The following is a 23634-nucleotide window of genomic DNA, read 5'->3' on the forward strand; positions in this document are numbered from 1 at the left end:
CCTTATCCATTAAGGAAAGAGCATTACAGGAAGCAGCTATGGTGAATAATAACTCTGGAAAACTAAAGAGAGCTGACATTAGTGATAATGCCTTTTCTGCCTCTGGAAGGTAATATCTCTGCAAAGCAAACGATTTGAAATACACTCAAAAGCAGAGAACAAATACTGAAACTGAAGGTAGGTAGCAGTGGATTGCAGACGAAGCAAAGTACAAGTTTCAAATACAGTGATTGGCAGTACAGAAAGACATTAATTGGTATAGAAGTGCTACTGGGATTTACTATAACAAAAAGTTCAGGCAAAGCAAATCAACTTAACTCGTATGTCAGAATCATTGGAAACTATTTACAGAAGAAATCAAGATAGCTATTGATTCTCCAAAATACCTCAAAAAATAAAAAATTGAGTATTGGAAATTGAATCGGAACATGTGATTATGTATGCTGGATTTTGGCTTGCATTTGGTTACTAGGGGGTTTATGGTCACTTCTAAGCCTACATACAGGTCAGGTTAAATCTTACTACAGTTCTGACATCTACGTATGTAAAATTAGAGTTATTAAGTGAGGAATGACAGAACGGCTGCATGCAAATGACCAAAATGTCACACTTGCATGGTCTACTGAAGGAAAGCAGGTTTTGCTGAACATGTTCATGTTCGGATCATGAAGATTATATGATTTTCCCCTTCAGTTTTTGGGTTTGGTTTTTTTTTTTTGAGGGAGGTGGATTTTTGATTTTACAGTGATTTAAACACCAGGAGTACACAGATGACTAAAATAAACCTTAGAAAATAAGGTCAGTATTATTTCTCAAGCTACCATAAGACTATATTTTTTAAATAACTTGTGGAATTCTGAATTCCTGGAGATGCAATTTATATAGGTAAGCGTGTGTGTCTATGGACACCTATACAGCTGCACAGAGTACACACTGAGGCATCCAAGGCAGCATCTGAAATATGTCTGAATAAGTTACTAGATCTTTCAAACAGTATAGCTACTTTATTCTGACTTGCTTGAATGTTTGATTTAGAAACAACTGATGAATTTGTCATATTGATAAAGGCATGTTCCTTCTAAGTGGATGTGTTGTATCCGTAGGGAAATACATGAAGTTGCCAGGGTAACCATGAATTTTCTTGAAGTCCTAGGATGAACCTATACTTCAGTAGATGTATGGCTCTGCATGGGGTGAAAAGGATTCTGTCTATGGCCGTTTTGACAAAGTCCGGGATCAATGTCATCCAGTAGCCCATGGAAGCCCGTAACTGGATATATACTGACTAGCCCATAGGGTCACTTGTCAGATAGGTGAAGGTGTTACTGGTAAAGTGCTTTTAAATAGTCATGTGATGGGGTCTGCCTGGATTTGCTTTCCCTTGGCTAATCCAGTTTGTTTCTACTTCATTCTGGTGCATCCAGGACAGATGTGGTCATCTTTGCAAGGTAGAGCAGCCCCAAGAACTGCTGCGGTGTTTTACAAGGGACTTGCCGTGATGAGCACCTTGTGATTTCTTTTGCAAGCTTGTATTACACACATAGAAACCAGTTTCTTATATTGTAGTATTCTGTTGCTTCTAGGCAAAAAGTAAAGAGAACACTCAAGGTGCCTACGTGGTGAAGATTGAAAGCCAGAAATTGTGAACCTTAAATGTGTTTTGTCATGGGAGAAGTAAGTCATTCTCACAACTCTTCTTGACTGGGAGTTAATGGGGAAGCTGTTGCTATGCAAACAAGTTTGTGGATTCAGGGAATAGCTGCTATCAATAAATATAAGCCTGGCTGTTGCAGTAGATGTTACTAAGATACTTCATTCCACAGAGACGATGACACTTTCCAGATTTCAAAATGTTTTGTTTCCCAAAACCATATAAAGATTAGCTTTGCAACATTTACATATGGACATATGAAGCAGGACAGCGGACATAACTGCACTCACACTTTCAGTCTGAAAAACATAGACCTAGCAATTTTAAAGTTAAATGTTATGACACACCTGCACAAAAAATGTTCCCTAGTAGTGAAAATTCAGGCTAAGAAAAGTCATATTTAATATATTATAAAAATTTGCCTTAATTTTTTTGTGGTTTTAACACAAAATATTTTGCAGAGCCATCGCCTAAATATACTTCACATAGCTTTATACTAATGAGAGTACATGTGAGTGACTGTGTGTTCTCATTACCTTTGGAGTTATATAGACCCAAGCGCACTTTTTTAATAGTAATATCGGTTACATAAAAAAATGTCATTAGACTCAAGTAAGATGGGATTCAAGGATCTAGGCAAAGTTAAGTATTTTATTCTAATGAAAAATTTAGAAGGCTTTCTTGAGCTGAAGTTAATTTTGTTTAAGATGGCAGAGACTATTGTCTAATTCTCTTCAAATAGCTTAGTTCTGCACAGGTTAGAAACTAATTTACTGTTTCGTTCAAACCTAAAACTGCAGTGGAGCTGTTTCCTACATTCTTTTCCTTGCCTTTTTTTTTTCTTTTCTTTCTTTTGAGGTATGGAAATCTTTTTGGCTGCTGCTACGCAATGAATGACACTGATAAAACTTGGCTATTTTCATTGAAATAGAACAAGGTCAATTTGAATAAGGAATATCTTTCTTATGCTAGTCAAAATGCGCAGGGACAGAGGAGAAGAAGGGGAAAGGAGAACGAGACTGGGTGTTGGAAGGACTTCAGATACTTTGTTTTCAGGAGAAATTGAATAGCTCTGTAAGTCTAAAATTAGAAATGTGTGCTGTATTGAGAAATTAGCAGTAAGAAAGGTGGGTAATCTTTATGAGACATCTAACAAAACTGTAATAAAATGATTTGCCAAGGTCAAATGCCTTGATTTAATGCTACTTGAAGTATCTCTAAAATAATTTAGTGAAGCTGGGTGCAAATCTGAAATCACTTCAGTCCTATAGTGTAGGTTTTACAGTGAAATAGAAGACGATAAATCAGTAGGAGAAAGCACATCACAAAGAACATCTATAGATCCTAGTAATGGCTTTTTAAGGCTGGAACATCCAGCAAGTACTAGAAGGACTTGAATAAAAAGGAACCTCGTCAATAAATGTTCACAGTTTCCAAGCTGGTTTTGCGTGATTATCTGCAATGGCTATTACTTTCAAATGCTTTCAAATCTTTTGGACTGAAACTGAAACACACTGGTGCAGCACTTAGCTGAATTCTGTCACAGGTGTTCAGGGATTTAAATGCAGACTTTTACCAAATAGCTTCCACCTGTATTCACTCCTGGGTCCCGCATTCTCTTGCTCTCTTTGTGCTTGTACAAAAGCCTAAAGCTGTTTATTAAATGTGTGGTTTACTTTAATATAAACATGAAATAGTAAGTATTTTGCACTGTCATAGAATCTTGCTCCCATGAAATGTCATAATAATGTATTAATATCAGCATAAAGGTATGTCTACACTGACCAGTGGCGTATAATGCAGGGTGACTGTAGAAATTGTAAATGAAAGCTGAAATGACTCTATAAGATCTGGTTGGCTCCATTCTTATTTATGTTACCATTTATTTTTCAAGGAGTTAAATTTTGCATACAAATGAAAATGCCCTTGCTGCTATGCCTGGCTAGATGCAGAAGGCAAACTAGATTTAAAACTCATTAAAAAGAATGAAGTATTTTGAGGATCTTCCCAAAAAAAGGATTTACTGGAGAGAAGGAGGAGAAGAAACATGGGACATTTGCTTCTTCATTAGCTTCTGTCTCTGCCTTCTCTCCTATGACATTTGGTAGGTGTAGGCTTCTAACACTACAGTCTGTGTTATCTCCTGAGGAAGCAAACGCTGCATAACCTTGTGTAAGAAACTGAGAACGACCTAGTGTAGCACGTGCACCCCTTTCATCTGGCTCTGATCAATCTCTTGCTCGTCTCAGAGTGTGTCTATCCCTGCCTTGGTCAAATCTTTTGTCAGTGTTTATATCAAAGTACCTGAATATCATCATCTTTTTACAAATATTTTGCAAGGATAGGTTTAAATTACAACCACTGATATTATAGGTCTCTTGCTTTTCATGAAGTGGGTGAGACTAGCTGTGATTTAATCAGATTTTTCTTTCCTAATGCATCAGTTTGCACAGAGATAGTTCCCATCTGTGCATCTTTTCTTTTTGCCTTGAGGAATTTAGCAGGAAACCTAGTACACATTCAAGCACTACTACAGCTGAATACTTCAGTGATTTCTATTCTGGTCACGTCATAAATAATTCTCTGAATGCTTGTTCCAATACATAGTAAAGGCGTTTGGGAAAAATACACACAACTGTGTTGAGTGGAGTTGATTTGGGATCACTAAAGTACTATTAAAGCAGCATGTTATAGTTCCCTCTTATTCTTTAAATTTTGCCATTTTCTATAACCATGTGGGTTCTAAAACTATATGACGTATAATAATGAACACTAATATTTCTTTGCATTGAATAGCCATTTCCTTTTCTGGATCTTATAGATGTAAATTAATTTTATCTCTTACCTCTGTGCCTTGCAAGCACATACATAAGCCATAAACTGAAACACCAAAGCAGAATTAAATGCTTGGACACGCTTAGAAAAGACAAACACCTTGTTCATAAAAAGAACCAGAACTGAAGAGCAGAACATTGAAAGTCTGAGTATCTTTGAAAGGCGAGGATGTCAACAATGAATTTAAAATTTGTTTTCAGTGGATTTATTTGCAGGTAGTATTGTTTGTTATGTCAAACACAGTAGCAGTTGTTCCCTAAGTTGAGCAGAGAGGGAAAGTAAGTCAAAGGTGGTAAGGTTTATAGCAAAGATTCCTTATGCTGTCGTGGACCCAGCCATCTGAATGGCTAAAGTGTCCGTCTTTGAGTATCTTGAGAGAAACATGAAAGCCACTGTAACCTCATATTCCTTTGTGTCTTTCACATCCTGCTCCAGATAGAACACTCATTCTTGTATTGCCATTACTTTGTAGTTTTTACCAGTACAAAGCAGCTTCCAATCTACTCACTTGTACTGGGCATTGGTTTACAATTTTTCCTCTGAATATCTCGATTAATGAGGAATTTGCAATGAAATCCCTGAAATGCCAAAGGTGTTTTTCAGTTGCTGAATGCTGATGAGGCTCTTAGAGAGTAACTTCTTACTTCAATTACATTAAAAAAAAAAGATGGAAAAATGTCATTAGCTCAAATATATATTACAATTATCTGTGTCATATATGGTAAGTATTTTAATGCTTAATAAAAAATAGAACATGTAAGTTATTGTGTGAAGAAGACTAGAAAGCACTGGGCAAACAGCAAGGCAGCTGCTAGACAAAGCAGTCCAGAATTCAAATAGAGATTAGATTGAACCTCTACGTTGTGTAGACAAAACTCATTTCTTGAGTCAGAACCTAATAAAAAGTCTCATCTATAGATTTGCTCAATAAATGAAAGATATTTTTGCACAGTCACTTTTAATAGAAACTGCATTGAAAGTACTTCAGTGCAGATTTAGGTCAATTGTAAAGCCTATGGCAAAATTGTTGAAAAAAACCCCCCAAAGAATCTTTAGAGCAAATATATGTTGTTCTGAAACCAGACATCCAGAGATATGTTCCATTTCTGGTTAACCGACTCTTCATTAATGAAAGTTCCTCTAGCCTCTTTTACGGTTTTTACATGTTTAATTATTTGTTTGCAGAATTATTTCATTTCTTCATTGTGCTGCTTCAGCTTTGGTAAAGAGTTCTGAACTGATCATTACCTATGGAGTCAGAAGTCCCTTTATTTATCCTTCCAGCAGATAATGCACAACCAATACTCATGCAAGTTTCCTGTAAATTGTTCTATGAAATGCCTCAGCCTGGAGAAACACTGAGTTGGTATTAGAGTTTAGATTACATTTCTACTGAGAATTTAAGGATAGGAATAGTGATTTTGATGTGAAAACCTATCCTACAGGACTGGGAGTGGGATAAACGGTCACATTAAACAGAGCAATGAACAATAGCCAGGGATAGCAACTGCATTGGGTCTCTGCTTGCTTAGCTGCATTTAAACTGCAGATGCCAGCCTTTTCCCCCAAGCACCTCCATAACTTCAACTAAGACTTTTCTGTATAGGATTGTCTGCTTATGCACAGCAGATTCCAAGGAAGAGGTTTCAGACTACATATCCATGTAATCTCACTAAGCCACCCTATCCGCTTATTTTTCCCCATGAAATTATTTTTCTGGATGTATTTTAAGTGATGTGAAATTGAAAAATTACTAAAGAGCTCTTTGTTCTGGCACTCTGTTGAGCACATCTATGATTTGTTTTTCCTCTGGGCCTTACCAGGGACTAAGCTGTGAACAACAGTAATATATACTCATTTTAAGATGGCCATTACTCTTATGAAAGTTGACATAATTTTGAATTTTATTTGGTTGGTTGGGGAAATGGAAAGAGAACAAGGAAGAAGCAGCAAAGAATCTCAGATTTGAATAACTCCAAATGCCTCTTGGGGACGCCAGCTGAAATACTCAAGTATATAATAGCATCATAGAAAGGTTTGGGTTGGAAGGGACCTTTAAAGATCATCTAGTCCAATACGCCTGCCATGGGAAGGGACACCTTCCACTAGACCCGGTTGGTAGATGCAAATACTTTTTAGTGTTTAAGGTCTTGCTTTAATGATTCTGGCAGTTGCATTTGGGAGACTGAGCCTTGTTTTATTAAGGTCACAGCAGTGGCTTTGGATAAGTGCTTATACTCTGACTTTTTTCTCATAGGCATGCGTCTTGCTAGATCTAAATTATCTGGTTAACTCCTGCATTTCTCTTACAGTAAGCCTCAGAACAAAATAAAACATTTATGCTATAACAAGACCAGCATTCACTAATAGAATAAGGAAGGCTTGTTTTAATGCAGTAATATTAAGGATAGAATTATGGAAGATTTAGGGTAACACACCCATGTAAGCTTGTACTTAGGCAACTTGTAAAGTTGCTTAATTTGCACATGTTGCATGCAAAGGTTTTTTTTATTCAAGTCAGGAGACCTGAACACTGCTTAAATATTAGGATATGTGTATTGGGTGTTTAGACATGGAGTTCGGTGCTGGCATACAGCAATAATGGCTTCAGATATTTTAATTAGAACGTCTGTGTATTGTGTTTGCATGGCAAGGCGTTGGTAGCAGGGGGGCTACAGGGGTGCTTTCTGTGAGAAACTGTGAGAAGCTTCCCCTGCGTCCGATAGGGTCAATGCCAGCTGGCTCCAGGATGGACCCACTGCTGGCCAAGGCCGAGCCCATCAGCGATGGTGGTGGCATCTCTGGGATAACATACATAAGAAGGGGGAAAAAATCCTGCATGACAGCAACCAGGAGAGAGGAATGAGAGAAACAGCTATGTAGAAACCAAGGTCAGTAAAGAAGGAGGGGGGAGGAGGTGCTCCAGGCGCTGGAGCAGAGATACCCTTGCAGCCCATGGTGAAGACCATGGTGAGGCAGGCTGTCCCCCTGCAGCCCATGGAGGTCCACAGTGGAGCAGATGTTCACTTGCAGCTTGTGGAAGACCCCACACCAGAGCAGGTGGATGCCCGAAGGAGAGTGTGACCCTGTGGAGAGCCTGTGCTGGAGCAGATTTGCTGGCAGGACCTGTGACCCTGCAGAGTACCCACACTAGAGCAGTCTGTTCCTGGAAATAACCCATGCTGGAGCAGTTCGTGAAGAACTGCAGCCCGTAGGAAGGACTCATGTTGGAGAAGTTCATGGAGGACTGTCTCCCATGGGAGGAACCCCACACTGGAGGAGGGGAAGAGTGTGAGGAATCCTCCCCCTGAGGAGGAAGGAGTGGCAGAGTCAATGTGTGATGAACTGAATGCAGCCCCCGTTCCCCTACAATGTTGGGAGGAGGAGGTAGAGAAAATCAGGAGTGACGTTGAGCCTGGGAAGAAGGGAAGGGTGGGGGGAAGTTGTTTTAAGATTTTTGGGTTTATTTTTCTTTACCCTACACTGACTTCTAATTGGCAATAAATTAAATTAATTTCCCTGAGTCAAGTCTGTTTTGCCTGTGATGGTAATTGCTGAGTGAGCTCCCTGTCGTTATCTCAGCCCACGAGCTTTTGTTATATTTTCTCTCCCCTGTCCAGCTGAGGAGGGGGAGCGGTAGAGTGGCTTCAGTGGGCACCTGGCGTCCAGCCACGCTCAACCCACCTAAACCTGAAACTGAAAAATATTTTTTGTTTATTACATTTATTTGGCCCCAAATTATGTCTATTATATATTTTTAGCACATCCTATTATCAGCAGCATGTGTTGAGATAATCCACATTCTTGAGCTCAGGTTACTCATGTTCATCACAGTAGTGCCTAGGGACCGACACAAATCAGTGATAATGTTAGAGATATTTTATTTTGATGTTTTATCACACGTGCCCCCAAAGTGCCTCAGCTGGCTCTTCTGTTAGAGGGCAAGATTTTTTCTGCTTGTAAAGAAATAGGAATCCACTAATTCAGGATATTCAAATTGCTCCTCTCTAGAGCAGTAAAATAAATTACTATTACAAACAAAAACTTCACCTGAAGAAAACATCGTAATAAAAAGTTTTTTCAACAATAAAAATTCTTCATTGTTGGAGATCATGGATCCGGTAATTCCCGAAGGTTAATGGGTTATTTCTAAAGCATTCATAATAGCATGTTCACTTAGTAAGGAAAACTTAATTTAAGTTCAGGTTCACCTTACAGAATGAATTGCAGAGATGCAATTTGTAGTAAATAACTCCACAAAGGTATAAGCTAGTAAAAATCTTTTAACAGATTTTATGTGGTTGCTTTAAAAAACAGTACCACACACATGTGGACCTCAGAGTGCCTCATTATCTTCCCCAGCTGGTACTAATCAACCCATTAGATTCAGGTGATCTAGAAATAACAGCCCAGGTAATCAGAGAGTGTATTGGCTGTGGAGAAAGAGGTGCAGTGGAAGAAAAAGCTAGTGAGTAGAGAATGTAGAGTGTAATACTAAGGAGTTGTTGAAGTTTGTGCTGTTGAGTCTTCTTGCTGTGAGAAGGATGTATTCTTGTGATTTGTGAGAGGATGTGCGAGGCCTGCGTGTGGGTGAGTACAGGGTCCTATCCTTATCTGCTGTGTAGGCCTGCTGTCTGCCTGGCTTCTGTTCATCCTGGCTTTGCTGGGTCTAACTGTTTGTGAAGCTAAGTAAGTGTGGTTTTCAGTCTTCTAGTAGCCTTTGTATATGGGTGTATGTAGTTAGCAGTGTTTTTGTATTAGACCTGCTTGTTGAAATATTGCTTTTTATTTAAAAATAAAATGCAGTAAGGTGATGTAGAATTCCTAGTTTTGCATCAAAACAGTAGTGGTTGTGACTTTTCTGTCTTGGGTGTGAAAACAATGATGTGTGGTGATATTGTGAGAGAGCTCTGACAGACTGGGTCTTCTGAGTAAGCTTTCCTTCTCTATTCTGACTCCGGATTATCTAACTCTTCTTGTTTTCTTTTTATAATGCTTAAAAGATCTTCAGAGCTTCTGTCACAGGCTTTTATACCCTTTATCCTCTCCCCCTTTTTTAAAAATTTCCAAATCTTTTGGGTTCATAATTTTAAACTGAAAATGGGTAGACCCATTGATCATTCTTCCAGGGATCTTGATTTTGCTTCATTAAATGTCAATAACAAGTGAATTAGCTTTGTAAGAATAAGAAATTTTAATATAGCAACTAGTGAAAAATACAACCGTATGTCTTTTCTCCACATTTGCATAAAGTCTCTAGTTGCTATTTCAAGTGAACTTGTTACATCGAACTGTAGCTTTAACTTATTTTTGGGCAAGGTATACTTAAACTGAATGTTAAAAATTGTATGTAGCTCACTTCCAAATGTTTTCACTTGAATGCTGTGGGTCTTAAAGTGGTTGCATCATCTTCGGTCCTTAGTGTCAGGAGGCAAGTTTATAGTATCCTGGCAGTATAAGCATAACTGGGTAGCCAGCTTGTGTTTTCATGTATGGACGTACTGCCAAGAATTGAAAGTTATTTGAATTATTAACATAATTCTTTAAAACAAAATACTTTTCCGAAGTAGCTATGCTGTATCAATTTTTCTAGAGAAACAACTTTTCTTAGGGTTTGTTTGTTTTTCTCACATGCACCCTGACATTCTTTACTATCTCTAATACGTTTTGGAACAGCGTAGATATGTCATACCCATCATTTCCCTACAAAGTTGTACAAAAAATCGTGTTTCTTGCTTATACCATTATCATACGTAACAGAAATGTCTGAGGTCCGTTTGCCTCATAAAACTTGTCTGCGTTCTTACGCAGCCCTCAGTAGTTTCTGCTCATAACGGTGCACATGGTAGTACCGCCTGCTGTTCATATTGCTCTGAGTTTTAAGGGTCAGCTTAACATTGCCTACTGATTAAGGCATTGAGCACTAATGTTTCAAGATGTGCTGCTTCTAGACCGTAAGTATCACACTATGAAGAGCAAATATGCTTTCTATGAGGTTTCTGAGTTCCTATAAAGCTCAACGGTGTTTAAAAAAAAATAAATTGTAAACCCAAAATCTGTGATCTGTTGATAGAGGAATGTTGTACTGTAGTGGGAGCAAGTAAGAAGAGGTTAATCTTTGTCCGCTACTATTTCCTTCCTGGTACAGAAGTTCTTCTTTCTAAGTTGAGTAGACTGGATGTTATTGTGTGCTATGAGAAGTCTCTAGTAATGCATCATTGCCTTTCCAAGTGCTGCTTGTAATGATAACGCTTTGCATTTATGCAGAAGAGAAGTGCAAAATTGCTGACAAGATCAGGCATGAGAAAACATTCTGAGATTTCATAAATGCATGGAAATAGAGGCTTGTCACTTTAGCCACAAGTCATATGTTACCCCATAAACTGCTCTCCTCTTCCCCCCCTCCCTGTTCCCTTCCTTGATATTTTTTGGTTGTGGGTAGGTACCGTGTTCGGCTTTTCATGTGCTTGTCCTGCAGAGAACTGTAATTTGAAAAGCACTTATTCCAAACTATTGGTCTAAGGGCAGGACTATGCTGCATGAATGAAGTGCAGTGCTAAGTATCTCAAACTGCTGTTACTCAGATTTTTATAGGGAGCAATGTAGGTGTGTCAGTGCAGACCTAGGTCTCAGCGAACCAGTTCTTCGCTCTTGTGCTGGTGTTGAGATGTTGCTCATGCTGGTATAAATGCTGTGCCTGTCCGGATGAGCGGTCTTCGGCATTTCTGCATTGCACTCAATGCCTTATTAGTCTTTAGCTGTGGACATGTGCTTTACATCAGACTTTCTCAAAGGTTATTAGAGAACCATTAAGGCTGATGATACAACTTTTCTCACTTCTTGCATCTTTTATTAACCGTACTAGGTTTTCCATCTACGTCACCTATCTCTGTCTATTGGCACTGCATGGGAACTGGACCTAATTGCTTAGATTCCCTTACACCACATGTCATAAAGCACTAGAATTATTTATAGACTGGTGACATTGGGAATCTGTGGGCTACTTTTAAAAGGTGATTGAAAGGTAACTGAGGAAAAAGTAGGGTACCATCAGGAGACTTGTGTTTGCTCTATGGGGAATCTAGTTGAAAACAGCTGAAAATGACTGATCTAGACAATAATGCACCTGCATGAACTTCCTTGTTGTAGTTTCTTCGTAACTCCTTAAAAGCTGTTTGGCTTAGGGCATCCCCTAGGGGCTATCTTATCCTTCCTCTCCTGCCTATAACTTTCCTGCTGAATCATATAAATGCCTATTCTCTGACTTAGCAGGCAATGCCCTTCTGGTCTCTAAAATGACTCATGAGACTTCTTTCGTTCTTCCTTTCCTTCATATGGTATGTTTGCTCTGAAGGTTTAAGTCCTCATCCAATGGTTATGTAGTTACTACCTTGGAGTCCTGATAGGAAAAGCTTGTCTTGCAATTAGTAGTAATTACTTTTGCAGTGGCATCTTGTTGGAATGCATAACTGCTAAGACTTAAGAATTTAAGTTGGACTTCTGTTGTTTACAGGAATCTCTCTTGTCTCGGTATGGAGAGAAATGTTTTTCACTCACTTTTGTGGTGTTTAAGTTTACAATCCGACATAGGCACATCTAAGCGTTAGGAAATTTCAATGGTATACCATTAATTTCAAGTTCATCACAAGCCATCCAATTTAGTTGATACAGTAAGCTGCTTTCTTCCCCCCTCCTGTGCTAATTACATCTCCTCCTCCTAGTCTGGGTCCTACTGAGGTGGCAGTTCAGCCTGGATTGCTGCATTATTATGTTCAGTTATTATCCTCTAACTCCTTGTGCTGCTGAATCATCCTGTGTCATCTGCTAGTGCCTTTGCTTGTGATCAAGTGGTCCAGTGACCTTGGTACCTGTAAGAATTTTACTTTGGGTTGCAGTAGGAAATACGAAGTTAAATATATGTTAAAGCTTCTTCAGAACAAAGCTGTGATTCACTTACCGAGCAACACAGACTGGACAAAGAAAAGGACTGGAAAACAAAGGAGATGTAATAATACCTTGCTTATGCCTGGCATTTCAGTCCAGTCCTTGGATAAACATGACTTACCTTTGGCATCCCTTGCCCGGTTCTCTTGGGGACCAAATTACAATCTGCTTGCTGCAGACTCTGACTCTGGTAGATTGCTGCAGCTGACAGCTGCACAACTCGCGACTGGCCGTCAAGCCAACAGCAGTGAGTTTGCAGACGTGCTCATGCTCTGCATGTCTTATGCAATCCTAAAATAAAAATCTGTGTGCAGGTGATACTCGTGGTGACTGAGTTTACATATATCTGCTTTTAGTATGTCAGATAACCTGTGTATGTATGCATTTTATTCATTTATTTGGAAAAAAAAAAAGTGATGCTGTTTCTTGCTTTCTCTAGCCCTTGCATTGTCATCTGTTTATTTTCTGTTGAAGGAAAGAATGACTTTGGGAGGGATGGTGGGCAGGCAAGCAGGAAAAGCATGATTTCTTAAATGATGAAAATGAGTTTAGGAGTACGTGCCAACATATGTCACTGTCTTAAAATCAACAAGGAAATGCCACGTACTAGCATTTCTGCCAGGACAGTAATGTATGGTACAGAGAAGAATGTACCATACACTAAATTGTGAGAATAGAAATAAAAGTATGAATATCTTTAATTCGCTAATGAAACTGTCCAGTTCTGCTCAACAATTAGGAATTTACTGATGAAAAATAATCTTTAAGACTTCTCAAGTACATGAACTTTACTTCATGGCTACTATGTACAAGTGTTTATAAACATCTGTGCCAATAAAAATATAATTTCATAATACAACTTGTTCTTTTTCATAAATGTCATCATTTCATTTCACTAGCATTTTTGGGGAAAAAAGCTTTAGTCTAGGCTATGGTAAGATGAAACTACCAGCGGGACTGTAGTATGTATTTATCATAGAATAGTTTGGGTCGGAAGGGACTTTTAAAGGTCATCTACTCCATTTATTTAGAAGAGTTGCTTCCAGCTCTGGCTAAAGTTGAGAAAGAAGCTGGTACCTGAAGAATTTATAGAAACAAAAATGAGTAAGATATTTGATGTATACAGCTGTGGGTTTGCTTTGACTGTTCCAGTTTAGATTCTCTCTCTCTGAAGCCTGTAGGCTTCCTCCCTTAAATATAGCAGGGGTAACAAATTCATATTCTGCTACCTGGAGCACTATGGTGTAGTTAGTCTCTATATGAAGAACAACGGTAGCAGCAGTAGGTTGTTTCCTGCAACTGTGTCGTCATTCACTAGCTTCAACAGCCGCTTCATTAAGCAGCTGATAGAACAGCAGTATTGAGGCGCAGTCTCTGGGGCAGTAACAGCACTCTGTATGCCCGTGTAGAAGGTCCTGGAAGGGTCATGGGCAAGTTTCTGGAACCAGAGACTATCTACTGCTTTAGGGAGCAAGGAAAAGCTGATTTCTGCATGACTTAAAACCCAACGCTCTTAACAAACCTTGCAGTTAATGTGATCTGTATCTACTTACCTCTCCTTTTAACACATGTACTTCAAATTTGGTTGCTTTCTTTTTTGTGAAACATCATGGTGTTTCTCCTTTCTAATTTACCTTTTTTTTTTTCTTTCTATGCAAATTGAAGATAGTTTAAGTGAATATGTGTAGATGAAATCTCATTTCTTAGAAATAAAAGATCCCTTTAAAAATAGGATTGCTTTAAAGAAGCCTTTTGGTGGCATTGAAATATGCAAAAATTATATTTAAATAGTCAAAGTGCAGGTTTATTCGTCTTTATTTCTACCTGTCTTCATCACTGTAGTATTTTCACCTAAAATGAGAAATAGATGTGTCTCTTAATTTAATAGCTTTGTAGATATTAGATAAGGAGAATACCTGTTCAAATACTTAGTTTTATCTTTGGTGAATCTGGCCGTATATTCCTCAAAGCTTTGTTCATTATTCTTTGAAATGACTCAGCGTGTTATTTCTTTGTTTAGCACAGCTTGAAGTAAAATGACTATTAATTTCAATTTAGAGTCTGTTTTTGACTCTGTGTATTCTGACTCTGAAAGCTGTATGCATTTTGAATGATACCAACTCTTTTTTGGTGTGCTGACAGGAGTCAGTGCACCTTTCAGCTTTTCCTTTTCCCTGTTGGTTAGACAAGCTATACTGATGAATGGTTTCAATCTTCATTTAAAAATAAGTAATTTCCTGTCTATTGCCGGTGTCTGGATTTTTCTGGATTCTCTGTGTAATTTGTTGATATATTTATATTATATTGGAATTCTGTACTCAGTTCCAATTGAGCACAGAAGAACATAAAGTATAAAAGAAATTGAGTTTGAGAAAAGAAAAACATTCTTCACAGTGATCAGTAAAGCACAAAGGTGGTGCTTATCTGTAGGAGCACCAGATGTGTGTGTAGTACTCAACAACTTTCAGGATCTTTCATGCTTTTTTGAAATATCATCTCCTTTTTTATGGACATTCTACTACTCATGAAAGAAAGTTTGAATACTTAGCTTGAAATCTACTGTGACTTTGTACATATCTAAAATAGCAGATAAAAGCCCATCTGGAGCACAACCAGCTATTCCAAGAATTCAATTTAATAATATGTTTCAAACCTATGGATTTTCTTGGATGGTTGTAGTGGAGAATTTATCGAGTCCCATTTTTCTACGGATGATCTTCAGTGCTTGTGGTTCTGGAGACCTGTAAACTACAGGTACCTCTGACTTGTCAATTAGGAAGTAATGAGATACTTTTGTTCTACTTCAGTGCTTGAATTAGTTGTGTGTGTGCTGAAAGTATGGTGAATTGTGGTGTTGAAGGAATTTTTTGTTTCTTTTCTTTTTTAAAAGAAAACAGGAAATAGAGATGAGTCGTAACTTGACAGGCTGAACCTTTACATTTAAAAATAACACAGCGAGTCCTGTCGTAGTGGAACCATTAGCTAGCCTTTTCATGAAACATCACGTATGGTGTAGAAGGATAATGCTTTCCCAGGTGCAGAAATGACTTGCTAGTTTTATTCCATTGCTTCCAATTTTCTGCTACCTATAAAACACACTTCAGTCTTTTTTTTTTTTTTCCTTTTTTAATAAGTGAAGGTCTATGGACCAACACTAACCACAGCTGAAAAAAAATTTTTTCTTTTTTTTCTTAAAGTGCAAGAAGGAAAAAGTGTTCTGGGCTGTAATTTTCTTTGAAAAGAAAGTAGGTTAAAAAGGTTACAATATGCTCTTTTATTGTCACTCATAAAAGCTAAGCTGTTACTGGGAGTTACCTGGAAAATCATGTTTTAGTTCAGCAAACAGCATTATCAATTTGCCTAGGTATTGCAGGGTTGTTTGTGTGTTTGTTTTTTTTTTTCCTGTAACAGAATTAACATCTGGGAGATCTTGCACATAGCTAGCTTCACTTTTATTTACAGGCATATTTTTAACAAAAAAACCCAACGAACACAAGGAAGTCTTCTGCAATGCTAGTGGTCTGCATAGCTTTTAATAGGCTTGGAGGACGCAGGGACACACACGGACGCAGAGACACGCACATCCACCCCACACACACACATCCACACGCTTTGTTGGTGGGTAGACATCTTTTCTCCATAGTACTCATGAGAAATCTTGGCTTGTTAGAATTCTGTGCATAAAAATTGGGGTTTAATTCCTTAGCAAGAATACATAAAAAAGAATTAAGAAAAAGAAGGTAGGAAAAAAAAATTAAAGTATGTCTTCATATACGTTTGAGGGATTTCTTAAGACTGATAGGTGAAGATAAAGTATAATAAACAGTATCTCTTGTAAAGCTGTATGCTCTTGGACCTGCAAGTGTCAGCATGGGCCTGTTTTCCATTTAGTTAAGCAATCTCTGTACTTGAAAACACTTTTAAAGTAATTAAGGAAGCAATGGCCAATAACTGTAACATGTTATTTTGAAGATCCCATAGCTGATCATATTGATAAATTAAAAAAAATTCTGTTCTGTATACAACATCAAGTCTACTCAATATTGCTATTTATAGTTTGCGTACTATATGATGTGATAGATAATAACAGGCCTGTGTCACCTCACAGAAAGAAACTGGGGGGGTTTTGTGGTTTGTTTGTTTGGGTTTTTTGTTGTGAGTGGGTTTTTGGGTTTTTTTGAGTTCCACATAACTTATGTGATTGGTTAATGTATGGAAACTTCAAGCTTATACCAAGTTGATATTGGTATGAGTTGAATTATGTAACAACAGTGATAATTATAAAGAAGATAGAATTAGAAAATCTAAACTTCAAATAGCCAGTATAAAATAAACAAAAAAACCCAAGCAACAAATGTAGTAGTATTCTATGATAACTCCTTGGAAAGGATGACAGTAAAAACAGTTTGCAGATGGTGCTGTAGTAGATCAAATATTGGGCAATGGAGCTAGGCATTAATGAACCCATAGTTTTATTCTTGGTGTGTGTGCAACTGACTCGCCTTTTAAAAACTATTGTAACCATAATTTATATCTTGGTGAGGTATTACAATATTGTCCTGGTTTCAGCTGGGATAGAGTTAATTTTCTTCCTGGTAGCTGCTGTGTTTTGGATTCAGTGTGAGAATAATGTTGATAACACATTGTTTTAGTTGTTGCTAAGTAATGCTTATAAGTAAGTCAAGGACTTTTTCAGCTTCCCACAGAAGCTGAGCGGGAGCACAGACAGGACAAACTGGCCAAAGGAACATCCCACACCACAGACACCATGCTCAGTATACGAGTGGGGGTTGGCCAGGGGGCAGGGCTCCACGGTCACTGCTTGGGATGGGCTGGGCAATCGACCATCAGGTGGTGAGAGCAATTTGTGTTTCATCACTTTATTTTGTGTATTCTTTTACCATTATTATTATTTTTCTCTTCCATTACTGTTCTATTAAACTGTGGGGGTGTAAAGTGAGTGAATGGCTGTGTGGTCCTAGTTGCTGGCTGGGGTTAAACTGTGACGAACACACAATCCTCTAGTTCTTGCAGTACTCACAAGTTTTTAGTTTCAATGATATCAAGGTATTAAAACTGCTTGAACTCTTACAGCAGAGCAATAAAACCCTTACTGTCATCCTGAAAGATTTGAATTTGCACATATTCCATTCTTTAGTTCCGCGTGTTACTTGTGGGTATTTTGGCCTGGTGCTCCTCAAAGCCACAATGGCAAAGAAATAAAGGAACGTCCTTTCAGCCAACCATAATTTTTTTGTTTGTTTGTATTTTTTGTTTCTAATGCACTTAAACAGCATAATTTATGTTTAAGTGACTAGGGATAAGAAAATCCTTGACCTGCACAAAGTGTTTTCACTTGTTATATTTCAGTAGCGTCATGCGTTTGATGGCTTTTTTGTTTGCCTGCCTGTTTCTGGAGCTATCACTTGTTTATGTTAGACTTCTTAAAGCTTGCCTATGTTTTTGAGTCCTTGTCTTGCTGTAACTCACAAAAATAACAACGGAACAATTGTTATCTATACATGTTCTATTTTATATATACTATTATATTGTATATATAAATTTTCTGTTGTTTATAGAACACTTATAAATAGCTATTTGTTCTTTGGAACAAGTGTTGTTCCAAACTTTGCTAGTTCATTTGAGGTTTACAGTGGAGCTTTAAGGGAAACTGGATGACATCTTGAAATGCATTACTGATTTCTATCTTAAATGTGCAGACAATATTAAAACAAGAGCTGGGACCTTCTGACCTCCCTTATGCAGCTGAATTAACAGTTTAAATGAAATGGATTTACCATTAGCATCAGTCTTTGTGAGCTGGAGGCACTGGGTCACGGTACCCTGTATTGCCCCGAGGAAAGAGACAGAGGGAATACATTGATATTGAAGAACTGCTTTTAAATTCATGCATCTTGATGAAGGCAATCTAAAAAGAAATCTAAAATAACCAAACACAGTATAAAAGCTATGGGGCCAAAATTACTGAAGTGATATATTTTTGTCCATTGCTTACACAGAAAATGAAGCCAAGGGAATTGGATGCTTGCCTTGTTTTTCTCTTCCAATAGCAGTTTCTAGTTCCTCTTATCCCCGCCTTTGTCTTATACTCTGTAGAGATTCTTCCCAGATGAAATAGGTCTGAGTTTTTAACAGGTCTTGCTTTTTCTTCGTTCCATAATGAGTATGGTTCAGAAATAACCGCACATGATAATTCTTATCAGGGTTCTCTCTCATTTGAACTCAAAGGTCACTGCTCTGTTATCCTGCACTTAAATTAGTAATTCCACTGTAAACTTGAAGAGTCTCTTTGAAGATGTAAAAATGGGAAAAAATCAAATGTGGGTTTGTTTTGTGAGAGCACAGCACTAGTTGTATTTTTCACACTCCCAGGTTTTCAGTTCCTTGCTTTTAAAACCTGTGTGTCTGATTTTGTGCAAATTGCTATACCTCAGTTTCAAGGTCTACAAGCTGGTGATAAAAATTTCCGCCTGAATAAGGGAATAATGAAATTTTAAAGTCTCCCTCTTCTCCCCCCCCAGTGTTATATGAATGTAAATTAATGCTATTAAAATAAATCAGATTGTATTTATGATTAAAGCTTCTATTTCAAAACCCCATATACTCAACAGCTTCAACATCCTTTTGAATGATTATAGAAGCTGCATGTTTTAATGTTCCAAGGTGTGTGATTCTTCATTCAGATGTTTCTTCAGTGGTATCAGCTGTGGGGAACAAGTCAAGATAAATCTCAACCAACTCTCCTTGATCTAGAAAGAGGCATTAAGCCACCATTTGGATGGAGAAACGGAGGCTGTTCGGTTGTGCAGTTGCTCTGTAACAACTAGAAGCGCGTGGTACTGCAGGTATTGCTTAGGTCTGAGTCCTGTGACCTCTGCTGGCTGGCTGTGCCTCTCCTGCTCGCTTCTCTTGATTTGCTCTTGACTGTTATGAACATGCCACTTGGCCAGCATGCACTAGTTCTCAGTTTAACATCCTCTGCTAGCTTTTTGGTTTAGTAATCCTATTTAAATTAAGAAACAGTTTCAAAATATGGTCAGACTACAAAACGAGAGTAGTGGTTTTTGTTCTTTGTAATGAGGATGTTGAAATATGTTAAAAAATCTTCAGTGATGAGCACACATTAACGATACAGCAATTCAGTATGCTTTTTTTTAATGGTACAGATTGTCGGTGATTATTGAATTTTCTGGCTCCTATTGCTTTGGATGATTCCTGCTTTCTCTGTGTTACCAAGGGTCAGGAAAAAATTATGGTGTCTTTTCTTTTGTGTTGCTGAACAAAGTGCCATATTTCTACACTTCTGAAATTAAACCATTTTGAATTTTGCATCTCTTCTTATTCACCTTTTACGTCAGAAAAGAAAAAAACCTTAGTAACAGGCTTTCAACTTTGCAGTGCTTGCGAGGCAATCATTAATGGGGGTATTTTGATATACTTCTTTCCGTGACAGCCTTAAGCTGTAGCCACAAATGGCTTTTTAGATTTTTTATTTGAACTCTTGTCTTTAGTCTTTATGTTTTTGATGAATGGATGCTGCCTTTAGAGTTTCTAAATATATGTTGGACATATGAAAACATATTCAAGGTCTCTTGTTAAGTGGAAGGAAAGAGTAAAGCCCATAAATAAACCATCAGAGCATTGCTTTCAGAGATGTGCCACACCTGTTGTAGAATTAGCATTACGAAACTTCAGAATGTCAGGATGTTTTTGGAACGATTCTTTCAAACGAAGGGGGGGAATTAGAAAGGAAAAAAAAATACTTCAAAGAATTCCTTGCCTGATTTAGTTGGGGTGAAAAAAAAATGACATAATGCTTTGATCCTTCCATCAAATGAGTCAACATGAAAAGGGGGGGGCAAAATGTGTGGCTTTGCAGAGTAATGTTCTGCTGTCTGCGAGTACCACTGAAGACGTTTATGGGCTCTCGCAGACTAAATCGTATTACACAATAATTTTCAGTCACTGTAGGGCTACCCTTTTTTTATATTAAATTTTTGGTAGTAGACTATTCATAAATCAGTAGTAGTAATCTACCCAACACGTACTAGGTGAGTGGTGACGGATTCAGCATTACTTTGCAAAGAATGAGGACTGTTAACTACTCAATGCTCATGCCCAGTGTAAACAAACATTATATTAGATAAATATAAACATATTTACCGAAATACGCTGTGAATTTCTTATGTGTAGCTCTTACTGGGGAGGGTAAAAAAAATCAGCCTAACAGACCTATAGTTGGTGAATTTCATCAAAGAAAGATGCTACCATTTCCATATCTGCCTCTACATTGGAACTTTGCTTTATTGTGAATGCGGGGGAAGGGTTGGGCTCAAGCATCTCAGACTGGTGGTTTAGATCCTCTTACCATTTACGATGTGCATGGGAATAACTGAGACCTTTGAGGAAGACGGGGTGTAGAAAGAACAGCAATATATATCGGTTGGTGGAGGAAGCCGTTCCTGACGAGTGGCATTAGAAGCCTGCAGGTGGGAAGGGAGAGGAGTCAGTGCAAAGTGCGCAAGTGCCTGTAGCTGTTGGGAAAGGAGCAGGGGCAACGAGCAGGGAAATGCCTTCCTGTTGCTTAGTTCTTGCTGTCTTCAGGGAAATGGGACTTTATACTGTCTCACTAAAGATGGGCAGGATTGCATCAAGAAATGCTTGGCTCTGTCATCAGTTTTGCCTGAAAACAATCATCCCCAGGATCCTGTACTTGTTCTCTGGCCCAGGAAGAGCTATTTCTGTTCTCTGATGTTGTGATTGTGAGTTGCTTTCGAAGCCAAGCTTTGCAGCTGACCTTTCAAATTTGCAGTGCTATCTTCTGTAGCAGAATACAACTCTCCATTTTCCAGGTAATACTAGAGCATTCAAGACCTGCCTTTTCCATTTTGAGACTTCATTTTTCTAACCTTCTTTTAGTTTTCCGTGAAGAGGATAGAAAAGAAGGGAAAAGAGAATAGTAGCAAATGCTTTTAAAGGTCCAAATAAACAGTGATGCAAAATTATTTTTAACGTTTAGTCAACTCTAGTCACAATTGCTTTCTTGTCATCTTTATTGTAAGCCTGTAATAAATAATTAAGTTGGATGCACTACTTCTGTACAGGTTGGTGTAATGTATAAACAGCTGCTGCCTGGTGTTTGGATCTCATTTGACTTACTCCCTTCAGTGAAAACGCTGACCTAGAAACTGTCATCTCTGACTGGAGCAGCGGTTCTTCTGCTTCACTACCTGCATCTGATAGTGATCGGTGGCAGCTGTTTTGGAAAACACAGCAGGATAAAAAAAGAGTCTATAGCGGGAATACATAGAATAACTCTCACATTTGGGGAGCATTTCTAGTGTATATGATGGTGTGGTAGGAAACAAAAGAAAGATCCTAGGGGGTTCAGTTGCAAAGATTCAGTTACCAAACAATAAAGCATTTATTCAAAAAGTAAAATAGAATTTGTAAAAGGTACGCTTCTTGGATTATAGGAAACTTCTTTGTACAAACCAGTTAATTTTTAACTAAAACTGACTCTGTAATTGGAAAAACTTACAATCAAAATTGGAGTATAAAATCAAAAACCAAATCTTCAGCACTTTCTCAGTGGTAGATCCTGTCGACATACAAATTTGCCTCACTGTAAAGTCAGCTAATAGTTGTGTCGCTACGTGCTCTGGAAACAGCTCACACGCTAACTTACTTGTCTAAAAGACACGATGACATAATGCTGAATAAACATTTTTCTGGGTTACGTGGGTGCGCAGGACATACACACCTGCTGGTGCTGGCATGTACAGTTTGTGGTTGGTCTTATTCTGATGTGCTTTGAACATGCACTGATATTAATGAAAGTGGTTGGTATTGTTTTGGAAATGGTTATTGACTTTAGAGCCTGTCACTGTTTTCATGTAGCACTTAAGATGAATTGAACAAGAATCATTACTCTGTTGGGTGGGAAATGCTGGCTGCTGGTTTTGAGTGGAAAGCAATTGTAGTCAATTCTCACCAAGTAAGGCATCTGAAGTGCTAGATGCTTTTGAAAATTCTAGCAGATGTCTAACTCTATTTTTAGGTGCTTGAACAACAATTCAGAATCTGATCTGAAAAAGCTAAAAGCCCTCTGAAGATTCCTCTAGAACCTTCATGGTAAATTGAAGTGGTTACAGAGATTATCTGTTTTATTAACTTGTTTTCTGTAAATGCTGTCATTGTTTTGTAAGACTTGCAGGATGTTTTACTTTCAAACAATGGGATATTACCAGAAACTTACTGTTCACTGAAATAGTAACAAAGGTTCTTCCTCATGGTATTATTTACATACAAACACTCATAAAAGTGATTTCTGATTTTACTTTTATTTTTACCTTTGGTACCACCATCAACATCTCTGTTACCCGTCTAGGCTATGTGTACTTTCTTTGAGCGGGGAGGTCTTTGCTTTGGTCGTGATAGGAGTACAGACCTTAAAGCCTCGGACTACTTTGTTCCATTGTCATCTCTTTCCAGAAGCCTTCCCTCTGTGAGGCTATTTCCGTTCTTGTTTCTTCAAGAAAAATTAGTAGATAAACCTTTCTGTGAATATACCCTACTTCTTTTAATTTTAGTTAAAACACACTTAAATCTAATTTTCCTTAATTTGCTGGGAACTTCAGATAGACCATCTAATCCTCCCTGTCCAGTACCAGAAAGGGCATGATCAGGTGGGCTTGTTCAGTGACTATGTCCACTGCCTGTATTTTGGTTTGCAGAGATTGGAATAGAAATTCTGGAACGAGGATAGAAGTGTCAAGCATCCACAATGTAATTTAAATATAAGGTAATGGGTATTTCAAACAGTAGCTGATGAAGATGTACCTTTTTAGTTAACTCTGTTCTCCTTTCTCCTACTGAGGGTTTCTCGAAACAATTATTCTACTTGATATTCCCATAGATGACATTGGTTATGTTTGCTGAGGACTAAGAGTCGGTTAGGTGGCTGCTGTGAGGTTCTGGTGCTGCGGTGTTGGTTTGGTTTTTTTTCCTAAAAACACACAGAGTGGTAAGGAATAGCTGGGGGAATACTTAATTTGAGATGGTGGTTTGGCAGGCACCTTCCCTTTGCTTCCTCTGGTTGAAACCCCTTTTTGGGATGTGAAAGAAGGTTCATCAGTGAAATGGAAAATTTCTGGGCCTTGGCATGTGGTGACTCTGACCTT

General features: G+C 38.1%; 1 protein-coding gene across 4 annotated transcripts in view; it reads left to right on the forward strand.

The window, feature by feature from the left end:
* The window catches only part of CACNA2D3 (calcium voltage-gated channel auxiliary subunit alpha2delta 3), a 551700-nt gene that overhangs the window by 49302 nt on the left and 478764 nt on the right, over positions 1 to 23634 (forward strand). The window contains exon 1 of one of the 4 annotated variants that reach the window (XM_074603369.1): positions 8945 to 9076. The exons of the other annotated variants lie outside the window; for them this stretch is intronic. The gene's annotated coding sequence lies outside the window, so the exon portion shown is untranslated. Of the gene's footprint in view, positions 1 to 8944; positions 9077 to 23634 lie in introns of those variants that run through there. 4 annotated transcript variants of the gene reach the window in all.

Source organism: Larus michahellis, chromosome 10 (assembly GCF_964199755.1).
Source record: "Larus michahellis chromosome 10, bLarMic1.1, whole genome shotgun sequence".
Classification (NCBI taxonomy): Eukaryota; Metazoa; Chordata; class Aves; order Charadriiformes; family Laridae; genus Larus; species Larus michahellis.